Source organism: Macaca nemestrina, chromosome 4 (genome assembly GCF_043159975.1).
Source record: "Macaca nemestrina isolate mMacNem1 chromosome 4, mMacNem.hap1, whole genome shotgun sequence".
NCBI classification, from domain to species: Eukaryota; Metazoa; Chordata; class Mammalia; order Primates; family Cercopithecidae; genus Macaca; species Macaca nemestrina.
In genome coordinates this window covers 100079576-100094242 of record NC_092128.1, presented here as the reverse complement: position 1 = coordinate 100094242, position 14667 = coordinate 100079576, and the positions used below count along the sequence as shown (strand labels likewise).

The window sequence follows — 14667 nt, the reverse complement described above, 5'->3', positions numbered from 1 at the left end:
TAAACTAGTTCAACCATTGTGGAAGACAGTGTGGCGATTCCTCAAGGATCTAGAACTGGAAATACCATTTGACCCAGTCATCCCATTACTGGGGATATACCCAAAGGATTATAAATCATGCTGCTATAAAGACACATGCACACGTATGTTTATTGCAGCACTATTCACAATAGCAAAGACTTGGAACCAACCCAAATGTCCATCAATGACAGACTGGATTAAGAAAATGTGGCACATATACACCATGGAATACTATGCAGTCATAAAAAAGGATGAGTTCACGTCCTTTGTAGGGACATGGATGAAGCTGGAAACCATCATTCTCAGCAAACTATCACAAGAACAGAAAACCAAACACCGCACGTTCTCACTCATAGGTGGGAATTGAACAATGAGAACACTTGGTCACAGGAAGGGGAACATCACACACCAGGGCCTGTCGTGGGGTGGGGGAAGAGGGGAGGGATAGCATTAGCAGATATACCTAATGTAAATGACGAGTTACTGGGTACAGCACATCAACATGGCACATGTATACATGTGTAACAAACCTGCACGTTGTGCACATGTACCCTAGAACTTAAAGTATAATACAAAATTTAAAAAATAAAGGAAAGGTGTTGGTACCATCTGCTTCTCTAGATTGAGTTTTTCTTTCCAAATTTAATTGTGGTTGAAAAACTCATATAGCCGGGCGTGGTGGCTCACGCCTGTAATCCTAGCACTTTGTGAGTCCGAGCCGGGTGGATCACCTGAGGTCAGGGGTTCAAGATCAGCCTGGCCAATGTGGCGAAATCCCGTCTCTACCAAAAATACAAAAATTAGGTGGTGGGTGCCTATAATCCTAGCTACTCAGGAGGCTGAGGCAGAAGAATTGCTGGAACCTGGGGGTTGCAGTGAGCCAAGATAATGCCACTGTACTTCAGCCTGGGCAAAAGAACAAAACTCCATCTCAAAAAAAGAAAAGAAAAGAAAAGAAAAAACCCGATATAATCTAAAATTTATCATCTTAAGTGTTTTAAGTGTACAGTTCAGTAGTGTTAAGCATATTCACATTGTTGTACAACCGATCTCCAGAACTTTTTCATCTTGCAAAACTAAAACTTGTTGAACAACAATTCCCCATTTCCTTCTCCCTTCAGCCCCTAACAACCATTCTGCTTTCACATTCTGTTGCTGTGAATTTGACTGCTTTACATACCTCATATTAAGACAGTATTTGTCCTTTTGTGACTGACATATTTCACTTAGCATAATGTCCTCAAAGTTCATGCATGTTACAGCACGGGACAGGGTTTCCTTCCTTTTGAAAGCTAAAGTATGTTCCACTGCATGCCTATACCACATTTTCTTTATTCATTCATCCATCCATAGACACTTGAGTTGCTTCTACCTCTTGGCTATTGGAATAATACTGCTATGAACATAGGTATACAAATTTCTCTTCGAGATCCTGCTTTCAATTCTTTTGGCTATATACCCAGAAGTGGAATTGTTAGATCATATGGTGATTCTATTTTTGTTTATTTGAAGAACTGCCATATTGTTTTCCATAGCAGCTGCACCATTTTACATTCTCAGCAGCAGTGCACAAGGCTTCCAATTTCTCCACATCCACACCAACACTTGTTACTTTCTCTTTTTTTAATGGTAGCTATCCTAATAGGTGTGAGATAATTTTTTTTTTTTTTTTGAGAAGGAATCTTACTCTGTCACCCCAGACTGGAATGCAGTGGCATGATCTTGGCTCACTGCAACCTCCGCCTCCCAGGTTCAAGCGATTCTTCTGCCTCAGCCTCACGAGTAGCTGGGATTAAAGGTGTGCGCCACCATGCCCGGCTCATTTTTGTATTTTTAGTAGAGATGGGGTTTCGCCATATTGGCCAGGCTGGTCTGGAACTCCTGGCCTCTCAAAGTGCTGAGATTACAGGCCTGAGCCACCGCACCCGGCTGCTGTGAGATAATATTTCCCTGTGGTTTTCGTTTGCATTTCCTTAATGATTAATGATGTAGAGCATCTTTTCATATGCTTGCTGGCCATTTGGGTATCATCTTTGGACAAATGTCCAGTCAAGTCCTTTGCCCATTTTTAAATTGGGTTATTTACTTTTGTTGTTGTTGTTGTTGAGTTGTAGGAGTTTTAAAAAATACATTATGGATATTAAGCCCTTATTAGATAAATGATTTGCAATATTTTGTCCCATTCCATAGGTTGCCTTTTCACTTCATTGATTGCATCCTTTGACACATAGAAAACTTTAAGTTTGGTATTATCCTGTTTGTCTATATTTTCTTTTGTTGCCTGTGCTCTTGGTGTCACATCCAAGAAATCACTGCCAGCCCCAATGTCATGAAACTTTCCCCTATATTTTCCTCTAGGAGTTTTATAATTTTAGGTCTTATGTTTAGGTAGTTAATAAATTTAATGTTAGTGTTTGTATTTGGTGTAAAGTAAGAGTCCAAATTCATTCTTTTGCATGTGAATATCCAGTATTCCCAATACCTCTAGACGGAGTTTTAATCTGGTAGTAGATTCAGAACACTGTGCTGAGTGAAAATTGGTGGTGATTATTTCTAACTATCTAACTAACAATTAAACAAAGCCTTGAGGTGTCTACCCCAGAAAGCCGACTCTGAGTTCGCTAGAAATTTTATATACAGGCACACCCAAGACTGGCCTAACAGTTGTCAGTTCTCAGAAAATTTATAAAAAGAACTGCCACCTTGTGCCCATTGCATACTGGTACGCTGAAAGTCATCCAGACTGGCCCTTCAAAATCCAGAATTTCAGTTCATTGGAGTCCCTCTCATGGGCTTATTAATGAATATTCATGTTGCTGAGTTTCGCCAAGCAGGAGGCTACACTGGCAGAGCTACCATATACATAGAGTGCTAATCTGCACATCCTGTGGTTGTCAAGTTTGTTTAAAAATACTTGCATTTTAAACACTTAAATTAGGCACGCCAAGGAAAAAAGCACCATCCTGGCAGGTCTGGTAGTTCCGTGTTCCAAAATCGAGGGAGGAGACCACGAGTCCTGGTCTTTCCACCTTCCACCAATGAACCTTAGTGAGCTTAGCCCCTGGACAGAGGGAAACTCAGGGAAGTAGCAGCTAGGCTGTGGCCCAGGACACAACACTCAAAGGGGTGCATGCTGTCGCTAAGCCCAGAGGGCAATCAGATAAGCCATGCTTCCAGATTAAAAAAAAAAAAAAAAAAAAAGAATTCATTTTCTGGACATCCACTCCCAAAATATGAGCTTGTGTTTGGTGGGCTCAGCTAACTATGGAATTAGGATTTCTTTAAAGCAGCCCAATAAAGGCACCTACCACTCCCCAGTCAAACAGTAATTTCTGGATCTCACAACTCTCCTGCAAACCCCTCAGCAATTTTTCTGAAAAAGCCAAGGACTCCATGTTTGGCATCCCACCCACTCCCCACGCTTCCTTGAGAGGCTTCTGCAGCTTCTGTTCCTGCTCCCTCCTTGGGTGTTTGCCTGGCATGGCTTACATTTACTTAATCAGCTCCACTTCCACTCCAAAACATCCCATCTGAGGGAAAATGCATGAAACATTTGAACATGAGAACTTCCATGAAAGGACAAACTGTCTGCCTCTGAAGTCTGTCCGACCTGGAGGCTCATTTTGTCTTGGAAACAGCACTGTTCAAAACCAACGAGGTGCTCCAGCAATCCTTCATCTCTCCACTTGGCTCAGCAGACTCTATGGATTTCTGGCACCTGAGTTTTCTGCCAAGTGGGTGTGCTGTTCTCCTACAGACTCTGCAGAAGCAGCTCTCCAGCCTCACGCATGCTTTGTCCTAAGAGCTGCCATCTTCAAGCCAGGCCCCTGGCACGTGTCTTCACTATGAAGTTCTGAAGCACATGCTCAACTTCCAAGGTCCTCTCAGGCAGGGGCCTTTCTGTGGCCCCATCTAGAATACCTTACTAGTATTTTTGCCTTATTTTTTTAAAAAGAGGGTCTTCCAGAGCATATAAACGGCAAGCTTAGCATCCACTCCTAGTGGACTGTATTCTAAAACTTGCAAATTGTGTTGTTCTTACCAGGATTCATATACCTTCATATTAAATAGATATTAGTTTGAACCACATGAAATTGCCTTATTTTTGCAAATCAAAAACTATCAGGTATCAACAGTTGCATATGGTTCAACCTAAATGACTTCTAGGTTTTCTACCTAATGGATCTTTCCCTACTTTTGGCTAACACAGTGAAACCCCATCTCTACTAAAAATACAAAAAATTAGCCGGGCGTGGTGGTGGGCCCCTGTAGTCCCAGCTACTCGGGAGGCTGAGGCAGGAGAATGGCGTGAACGCGGGAGGCGGAGCTTGCTGTGAACCGAGATCGCGCCATTGCACTCCATCCAGCCTGGGCGACAGAGTGAGACTCTGTCTCAAAAAAACAAAAAAAAAAAGGGGGGGGGGGAGTTACAGTGAAAAATGTCACAAAGACAATGAGCAACCTGGGAAAATTCCTTCCTTCATCCCTCTCTCTTTTTTCCTTTTCCTCTTTTCTTCCTTCCTTTTCTCAATAAACATTGATGAAGTGCCTTGGAAATACAAAAGCCCATTTGCTGCAGCAAGTCCTGCGAGGTCACAGAATTGAGTGAGGCGCAGCCTGGGACCCCGAGCAACTGGGGCCCTGGCAGGTGAGCGCGCAGGAGAGGACCGCTACAGAGGCAGCTGGTGTTCCGAAGAAGGTGCAGGTGAGATGCTACCCCGCGGCATGCAAAGGAAGGGAAGGAGGCTTAGGAGGGCTCAGGCCACACAGCCACTGGCTCTGAAGCCCACGCTCTAACCACTGCGCAGCACCTCCTCTGCAGGGGAGATGCCTGCAGGGGCCAGCGAGCAGTTCCACAACGGGAGGAAACAGCATCAAAGCAATCACTATTTAGAAAACGCCTAAGGTGCAGTTTGCTTATATTCTAGGATAGTCAGTATAAAAATGCTGGAAATATACATATACACGCATATATGCACATGTATATGATTACAGATTACATCTAATTAATCACTGTCATTTAGCCTTAGTACTCCAGTTGCCTTATATACTTGACTGTGCTACTCTACTGCCCGGACCAGCGGTTTCAAACTGTGGTTCCTGGACCAGCAACATCAGCATCTCCTGGGAAGCTGGGCCGCTGGTCACACCTACTGTACTAGAAATGATGGGAGAGGGCCTGGAATTCTGTGTACTAACAAACCTTCTACAGGATTCTCAGGTATGCTAAAATTTGAGAACTACTGGACTAGAGCCAACATGATTAGCAGCCTCAACACTACGGCCCTTTTTCACCCCCTTTGAAAGTGTACACTCTGAGTTGGAAGAAAACCTTTGCTCTCTTAATAACATTTCCATTGCAATACCCTTTAAACTATTTAATTAGTAGATGACTTTTTCATAGGTACTAAAGGTTAAGATTGTGAAGTTCAGGTTAATGAGTATTTTTTGTTTTATGATCAAATTCAACGCAGATAATATTTAAAGTCCACAGCTTTTCTAAGAAAGGCATATATGACAGTTCTGTCTTTGCAGGTAGGAGGCAGAATGAAGAAAGAATGCAAACACATTAATTCATTCATCAAACACTTACTCCAAGTGTACGTTTAAGGAAAATGGCAGAGGGCTTTGCAGAATAGAAGGTTATGTCTTGAACACAGAAGCCCTGTAGGTTAATGCAGCTCTGTGGGGCCCATTTATCCACCCAGCTGGAATAATGGGTTTTCTGCTTCCTCCCATTCTTCTCCCCAAACCCGGCAAAACTTATAAAAAACAATTTAACTAACTTAGGCCTTCAAAATTTACAAGTCTAAAACAACAATTAGCTTTGGTAATAGTGTCATCATTTAAAAATGGAAAAGGCGGGCTTTTAAACATTTGCCTACAGCAACGGGTTTTGAAAGCAAAAATGCAGATGCCTCAATGTTACTGCACTGATGTCCCAGAGCCCCAGTCTCTGTCTCCAGCTCATCCTCTACCCTGCCACCAAGGTATCCTTCTAAAAATCACACTGCAGGCAGCTCCTTAAGCCATTTGGGCATAAGGTCCACGCTTTGGAGACTATTTTGTGTGGCCCTTCCCAAGCCCACCCATCTCCAGCCTGCCCTCTCCAACCTGGCCGTCTCCCTCCTCAGAGCCTTCCCCTCTGCCAACCGTGCCCCGAGGCTGGCCCAACTGCTCCAACTGCTCCCTTCCTTAGAAGGGCCTTCTCTGCCAGGCATGGCCTGTTTTGTTTTTGTTTCTGTTTTCGTTTTTTTTAGGACTCCATTAGGGCTCTTCTGGCTACAGGAAACAGAAACTCCACCCAAAATAGCATAGAACAAAAAGAAAGAGAAATGTACCAGCACAGAAAACCAAGGTGGGAACTCCCCACATGAGCCTCTCCAGAATGAAGCTCTCGGTTTAACACATTCTCCATCTCCAGCATCGGCTTTCTTCTACGGCTTCATTCTTTGATGTCTGACTCCCCAAGTGCCAGTCAGGTGGACCTCTTGCTCCGTGTTCATGTTCTGTGCCTTAGCAAGCCCAAGGGGAAAGAGTCTACTTCTTTCTTATCGTTGTAAGTGCAACTGGCCAGCATTGTGTTTGGCACAGATTAGGGGCTCAATGAATATTTAATTATTATTAATTATTAATAGTTAAGCATGAATGAATTAATGAATGAACCCACCCGTGGGGTGTGCTCAGTGCAATGAGAACTGTATCTAAGCTACAGAGAGGCAGCCAACTGAAGGTATAACCAAGGCAGGCTTGTGTAGGTTAGGGAAGACTGCAGGGAAGGACATGCCTGGGATTGGTCCACAAAGCACGGTAGGAGCTCCCCAAGTCAGGACAGGAGCCTGGGGGAGACGAGGGGGAGGGACACCGCAAAGAACTAGAAGATGCTGTGTAAAGCCTGAGAGGCATTACACTGGCTGTTGGGCTCAGAAAACTTGAATTGCTCTGCTTTGCTGGTCTCTTGGACACAGCTAGGGAGAGGGAGCAGCCGAGGTGAAGCGATGTGTGCATGTGTGTTGGGTGACAGGGTGATGAGAACAGGGTCAGAAAAGGCCTTGCATGCCACACTGGGGTGGGGAGGCTGGTCAATCTCAGGTGACCAGGAGCTCTTGAAGAGGCTTTCCTTCAAGCCAGGACAGCTGGCGGCAGGGTTTCAGCTCCCCTGCCCACTGGTGGTCATGAAGAAGTTACTTCCACCGCTCCAATTCCCAACTCTCAGAGCTGTTGTGAGGATGGAAGGAGGTGACAAACTGAAAGCCACTCCTATAGCACCTGGTATGTGGTCGATACCCCGTGCGTGCTAGCGCTTCTTCCTTTCCTTGTGAGCAGGTTGACTTTACACTGAACTTACCGGAGGGGAAAAAAAATCCAATGCATTAAAATCTCCATGTATATCATTTTACAATCCCAGAGTTCAGTGGTGTTTCAAAGCTACGCTGAGAGAGATCTGGGTCAGGCATCACTTCCTAACCTTCAGGAGGGTAACATCAGCCTCAGTTTCCTCTCATCCCAACGGGCTCCATCATGATTGGAAGAAGTGAGACGCATGCTTGTGTCTGAAGACTCGCATTTCAGACTCATCGCCTTGAGATACAGTAAAGGTATACAGAGCTTTACAGTATTGCTCAATGCTTTTCAAATTCATATAGCTCAAGGCTAAAAATGCACACAGAGACTGTTCTCTTAGAAATCACAGAGGCAGGCATGTGTGTAACAAACACGTCTCTTCTTGAGGAATTCCCTCAGCCACACCTATTTCTTTATAAGAACAAATCAGCCCAGAGCAGAAGATGATTAGAGCCAAGCGCAGGGGCACTGAGTACCGATATTGGGAAGAGGAAAATAATTCCTAATATAACGCTTTGTTTAGAAGCTTTAAAATTAGACACACAGCAAATCTGCTCACTTTGTCAATGTGGTCCAGTGGAAAGTACAGCCTGTTCAAAGTCAGACAAGCCACCTTCTAGCAACTGGGTGTTCGTGAAATGACCTGCAAGTCACAAGTTCTATGACCCTGGGCAGGTCGCCTGGCTTTCCTAAGCCCCGGGTTTCTTGTTTCTTTGTTGGAAGAGGAGGATCGATAAAGTTAAGGGTTGTCACGAAGCAGAATGAAATAATGTAGTTTATGATAGATTAAAAACAATGATATGCTTAGACTTTCTGAGGGGAATAACTGTAACTTTCCTAAAATCATTTGGGATTAAACATAATAAAAGTCCCTTATATCATGAATTGTTTTACATGGAATTTATATGTACTGTGGTAAAATATAACTGCTTTTACTCTGTTAAAGGTGTGTTGGGACATGCATAGCCCATAGTTCTGTGTCTTACTTCTTATCCTCAACTTGGGTATTAAAGTGTCTCTTGCAAACGACAGTGATTTGACTTTTTAAATAATTTTTTAAACCACTGAGTCACTTGAGAACAATCAAAGTTGCATGTGTAAACTTTAACTTTCTCTTCTGATACTTGGACTTCATTAAGTTCATAAATGGGGACTTAGGAACAAAGTGAAATATTAACTTTGCGGAAACTTCAAAGTGATTGTGTGTAAGGAGAGAGAAAACCAACAGGGACATTTATAAACTATCATCATAAGACCCGGCCAGACATTTTTTTATTGAAAACTGAGTAATGCCAGTTCTGCAACCTGGTCCAGAGACCATGAAAACAAACCGACACTTTCATTTCCATTAACGACAATGGGAATGATTCAGGGAACAAAATCCTTCCTCTTCCCACAATTGATCCAGGACCTCACCCACCCACCCCTACAAATTCTTATAGGCCACTACAAGTGGAAGTTTGACCTTTCCTTTTTCAGAGTCTGCAGGTTCCCAACTCTTCATCTGTTGTACCAATGATCTGAGAGGTCCCCCTTCCAACAGAGGGCTCTCGTGGCCACATCCAATGCCACAAAAGGGGCCATGTTTCATCCTATTCTGTTAAAAAAGTTTCCTGGAAATATCACAACTTGCTAAGAATCTGGTTTACCAGAGTTCATTAAGACTCTTTAGTGGCTGGGCACGGTGGCTCACACCTGTAATCCCAGCACTTCAGGAAGCTGAGGAGGGCGAATCACAAGGTCAAGAGATTGAGACCATTCTGGCCAACATGGTGAAACTCCGTCTCTACTAAAAATACAAAAATTAGCTGGGTGTGGTGGTGTGAGCTTGTAGTCTCAGCTGCTTGGGAGGCTGAGGCAGAATCACTTGAACCCTGGAGGTGAAGGTTGCAGTGAGCCAAGATCGTGCCACTGCACTCCAGCCTGGTGACAGAGGGAGACTCCGTCTCAAATAAAAAAATAAAAAATAAAAATAAATTAAAAAATAAAAAAAAAGAAGACTCTTTAGCAGAGTGCCTTAATCTTACTGAATGCATTTAACTATAAGAGGTCTATATATATATATATATATAATGTTTTGGAGCCAGGAGGTAAAGGATGACAGCTGTATTCCAGCAGTGGCTTCTGGGTTATTTCCCATGTCTGCCCGGTAACCAAGATGCTACATTCCTACCCATTTCAGTAAACACTAGAGGTCCCCCTTTTCTGATTTAACACCACCATTTTAAAGAAGGGTAGTGTGGATTATTGGATTAAAATTAAAGTGAACCTGAACTTGAATAGCTAAGCTTTCTCGATAATGGTGACAAGTAAGGTGAGTGGGAATGAAGGACAGCAGAGGGTGGCGGGGAGCTGATGGGTGTGTTCTAGTTCTTCTGGGGATGATGGCAGCTGCCAACTTAAATGCAGCACCAACATCCACTTACCCAAGCTCAAAGGCAAGGCAGGAATGAGCTGCCAGCCGAACTGGAACATCCAGAGACAGTGGCAGGCCGAAGGGCAGCTCTGCGAGAGGCTCAGATCTGGCCTCAGGACTCAGCTTCTCTCTCCCCATCTCCAGGCTCTACTTTCTCTAGGCTCCATTCTCAGGCTCTATGGGGTGGCGGGAAGGATTCAGCAGCCCAGGCTCTACTTCTTGTCTAATTGAGCCAAGCAGAAAGAGGGTGAAACGCCTGGTTCCTGGAACTCACAGTAAAAGTCTGTTGTGTTCCCCTGGCTCTGACTTGACCACATGGCCACCCTTGAACCAACCACCCTAGCCAGGTACATGGGGTCCTTCCATGTGGCCTTGAATCAGAAATCCGCCTCTGGGATTAGTGGGCAGATGTGACTCCACCAGAAGCTCCTAAACTAAGGTGGCTCTGGGTGGCAAAAATGACAGCTACTCACTGTGGGGGTGGAGTGGGGAGACTGCCACATCCTGATGAAATAAACACAAAGATGGCAGCTGGAGAAGCCCAGGAGAGGTAAGAAAGTGGGTGACACCCAGTATGAGGCCAAAGAAGGAAAATAATGGGCTCTGCTAAAATTGTGTGTCCTCCTTCCAACCCTCCTGGTTCAATGTAGCTTTGAGCTTTGGTATTTCCTCCGTACAGGGAAGAGAATGAGACCCAGTCGGCGGCTCCTCATTCTCCGTACATATCAGAACCACACCTGCAAAACTGTTTCCCAATGACACAGGCCCTAGGCTTGTGTTGAAGTCTAAATTTAGGCTTGTGTACTTGGTGTGTAGTTGATGTTAAATAGTGATACACAGGTGTTTGGAGATAGAGAAAGGTTTATTTGATTTGATTAAAGTGAGAAGGTAGGAAGGCAGATTTTAAAAATTTGTTTTAATAAAAACTAGAAATGGGGAATTTTTAACGTGGCTAGAGAGTAAGAGAGGAGATTTAGGGAATTGAGGAGGAAAGCCTGTGTTTTTAAAGTTTTAGATAATATTTTAAATAGAGCATTATATGTGGCATTCTTTAAAAACTTCTCAAATTTATAAATCAAAATTTCAACTTTTACTTTGTCTCACTACTTTCAACTTTTTCTCCCCTTACAAAGGTCTAAAATAATAACTCTGTCCTTCAGCTTTTTCATCAACTCCTATAGCTTTTTCCCTCCAGTTTCTTCAAAAACAAAAATACAAAAGAGACAAACTCCCCTAATTAAAAAAAAAAAATTAAAAAAGTCAAAAGTCAAGTATAATCTCAACATCCCATACTCAACAAAATACCCAATTTAGGTGACAGGCTAAGATTCCTCAAACAAGAGTCTCTACTTCAACACTTACCAACTAAAAAACTAAGTGCCAATAGATGACCCACAGACGTAAGTAAATATACTCTCCATTTCTCACCTCAAATCTATTTAATTAAAAAAAAAAAACCTTTAATCAAGAGAACCGCAAATACATATTATCTTTTATCTTTTTAACATATCATCCCACCTAGACTAATACACAAACATTAATATTTTATTCACAGCCAAAAACCACCATATAATTACTAAAAAGACAGAAACAGCCCATCAATTTCACCTTAAAAATAAAAGTAATCACCCTACATCTACCAGCACTGTTCCTACAATTAAGCCAAACTAAAATATAAACAAGAGACTACCCTGACTTAAACATTATAAAAATTATCTTCCAGAATAAATTATTTGAAAGTCCCATGATTAAAAAGCCTCGATAAAATTCAAAACATTCAACAACCCCAGAGAGATCCCTAAAATTAAAACTCATATAGACTCAGCCTGTTGTCCCCCCACTGCCTAGTGAGAGCCACTGGGAAGAGCTCTGAGGTTGGGCTCAGGGCAGGCGCTCGGTGGGTCAGGTCCAGAAGAAGCCTCCTCATCATAGCCTGTGCAGTCCCCATAGGTGGACAGCAGTCCCAGGTGACAGCGTCATTTACCTCCTGCAGTCAAAGGTGATAAAAGTGGTGGGATGATTCCTCTCAAACACCTCTCTGGAGATGTAAAAACATAAACATCTTGAAAAACTGGGCTCTTCGTCAAACTGTGGCCCACCAATGTTTAGGGATCCCCAAGATCCCTTCAGAGAATACATTATGCCAAAACTGATTTTATTACATTAATTGCCTTCTGTGACTGACATTGCAACTAACCTTTAAGAAACTACCACTTGTTGAATTGTTGCCTAGTATATATTTCAAAGCCCACATTTACCTGAAAAGGCTATAAGAACATTCCTCTTTTTCCCATCTACACATCTGTGTGAGGCCAGAGCTTCTTCCTATACTTCAAACAAAACAATATATCCCAGGTTGAATACAGGAGCAGATGTGAGAAGCCAGCTGTCTTCTTTTAAGGCAGACATTAAAGAGAGTTACAAAAACGTAAAAACAATGCCAATATCCTCATCACTTTTTTATTTGGAAAACTGTTATTTTTCATGAAAATGTTATTCATACGAACACATCTATTACCATTTATTTATTACTATTATGTTGAAAGAATTAATAATTTTTTTTATTTTTCTATTTTACTTTCTAATACAGTAAATATCAAGATTTAACCCACATAAACAGAAGCTCTTTGGGGTCCTCAGTAACTTTAAAGGGTTCTGAGGCTGAGAAGTTTGAGCACTTCTGGACTAGAATTAGATTCCTGGGATGATTTTTACAAGTCCTAGGACCACAGAGCTGCCCACATGCTTATGCAGAGAAGGAGCACAGGCTACAGGAAGACACCCCCAAGCCATTGCGCAGCCTTATCTGTGCTATAAAACTTGAGGGAAGTGGGATGACTCAGTGGGTTCATTGCTGAAAAATTTGTTCTTGGACATTTTCAACACGTTAGGTTTGGTCCTTTGTGTCATCAGCATGTAACTCTCCTTTCAGCCACAAGATGGCACTATTTGCATAGCAAATACTGTCTCGGGGGCTGCGTCTCTAAATTAGCTGTTTCCTAGAGAGATTTTGGATGGGGACAAGTAAGGAGGGTTTGGCGTTTGGCCCATCATATCCCTCCACACGCTGAATGTATTAGGATGACTTTCCTCTTCTGTTCCTCTTTGAAAACACCGATATTGAGGAACTGGTAAAAAGAGATTCTTGGGCCGGGCGCGGTGGCTCAAGCCTGTAATCCCAGCACTTTGGGAGGCCGAGACGGGCGGATCACGAGGTCAGGAGATCGAGACCATCCTGGCTAACACGGTGAAACCCCATCTCTACTAAAAAATACAAAAAAATAGCCGGGCGAAGTCGCGGGCGCCTGTGGTCCCAGCTACTCGAGAGGCTGAGGCAGGAGAATGGCGTAAACCCGGGAGGCGGAGCTTGCAGTGAGCTGAGATCCGGCCACTGCACTCCAGCCTGGGCGACAGAGCCAGACTCAGTCTCAAAAAAAAAAAAAAAAAAGAGATTCTTTCTAATATCCACCCAAAGAAACCACTACCGGACTCCTAAGAGACAGGCTAACTTTTCCTTGCCCCTTCATTAAATTCTTTAATCCTACTTCAGTTAATTGTTTCCCATCATTTATATTTCAGGCAATAATCTCGGGAAAGGAGCCATGAAAAGGGAGCAAAGCCAAACCCTGAACCAGCACAGGTAACCGTAACCACCAGAGTTAACTGTGTGAAGAATGTTTTCCCAGAGGACTTTTCATGAGTTGTGTAAAAGTAGAGAAAGAAGGCTAGGGTCTAATTTACAACATAAAAGAGCCTCAGGAATATAAGAGGCAAGGGAAGAAGTGGGACAGGTGTCCTTGAAAGAAAATGCTCCAAAATGTCTGATCACCTTTACTCTGTTGTCTCCCCTTCCATCTAACCCAGGTTCTCAAGCCCTGCATCTGACAATCACCTGGGGAGCCAAAAAAAGACAGGTGCTTTCACCAGTGAAGACTTTGATTCCACAGCCAGGTGGGGCCAAACATGGGCATTTTTAATATATATTTTTAATGTTTTTTTTTTTTTTTTGAGACATAGTCTCACTCTGTCGTCCAGGCTGGAGTGCAGTGGTGTGATCTGGGCTCACTACAACCTCCACCTTCTAAGTTTGGGTGATTCTCCTGCCTCAGCCTGCAGAGTAGCTGGGATTCAGGCATGTGCCACAGTGCCTGGCTAATTTTTTTTTGTATTTTTAGTAGAGATGGGGTTTCACCATGTTGGCCAGGCTGGTCTTGAACTGCTGACCTCAAGTGATCCGCCGGCCTCGGCCACCCAAAGTGCTGGGATTACAGGCATGAGCCACCAAGCCTGGCCATGGGTATTTTTTTAAAAGCTCCCAGAGTGAGTCCAACCTTCAGCCAGTTTGAGAACCACCAAGCCAACCAAATCAGCAATTGCTCAGACTGAGTGATAAATCCCAAATCATTAGGGAATTCTGGCTTAAATCAATGCTTGATAAAACCCAGTTTCATGAGCAGATGTAATCTAAGTTAAATCCATTCTCACTGCATCCTATCCCTCCCCATTTTATAACTGTGAGTGGAAGGGCAGGAAGTTGGCTGGTCAGCATCATCACGGTACCTGTCACCTACTATAATAGCTAAGTTATGCTCATCTTCATTTACCCTTGACTTTTGAGAAAAGACTGGGTGTGTCAGTTACATGTTATTTCCAAAGAACCTCCTGCAGAGAAAATCTATAGGTTCTTTAGACCCTGTAACGCAAGCGATCTTTTCCAGCTCCACAACGCTTTCTGCATTAACAATTCAGGCTCTTTCTCTGGCAAATGAATACACACCTCTGCTTGGTGAAGCACAATGGGCAACATCATGTTTGAATCTACTGTCCTGAATCAAGTGACCAAGCCTCTCCACCCCCTAGGACCAAGACCCCCTCCACAATGGCAC

The 14667-nt window shown here is 43.3% G+C and overlaps 1 protein-coding gene and 1 long non-coding RNA gene across 11 annotated transcripts in view; one reads left to right on the top strand and one right to left on the bottom strand.

Annotated features, from left to right (window-relative positions):
- Positions 1–14667, bottom strand: part of LOC105475787 (chimerin 2) — a 314261-nt gene that overhangs the window by 93772 nt on the left and 205822 nt on the right. The gene's annotated exons all lie outside the window — the stretch shown is intronic.
- On the top strand, positions 4485–13731 carry LOC139362832 (uncharacterized). Its single transcript, XR_011622268.1, has 4 exons — positions 4485–4726; positions 5046–5242; positions 13361–13421; positions 13646–13731. It is a non-coding gene; the product is annotated as an uncharacterized lncRNA (long non-coding RNA).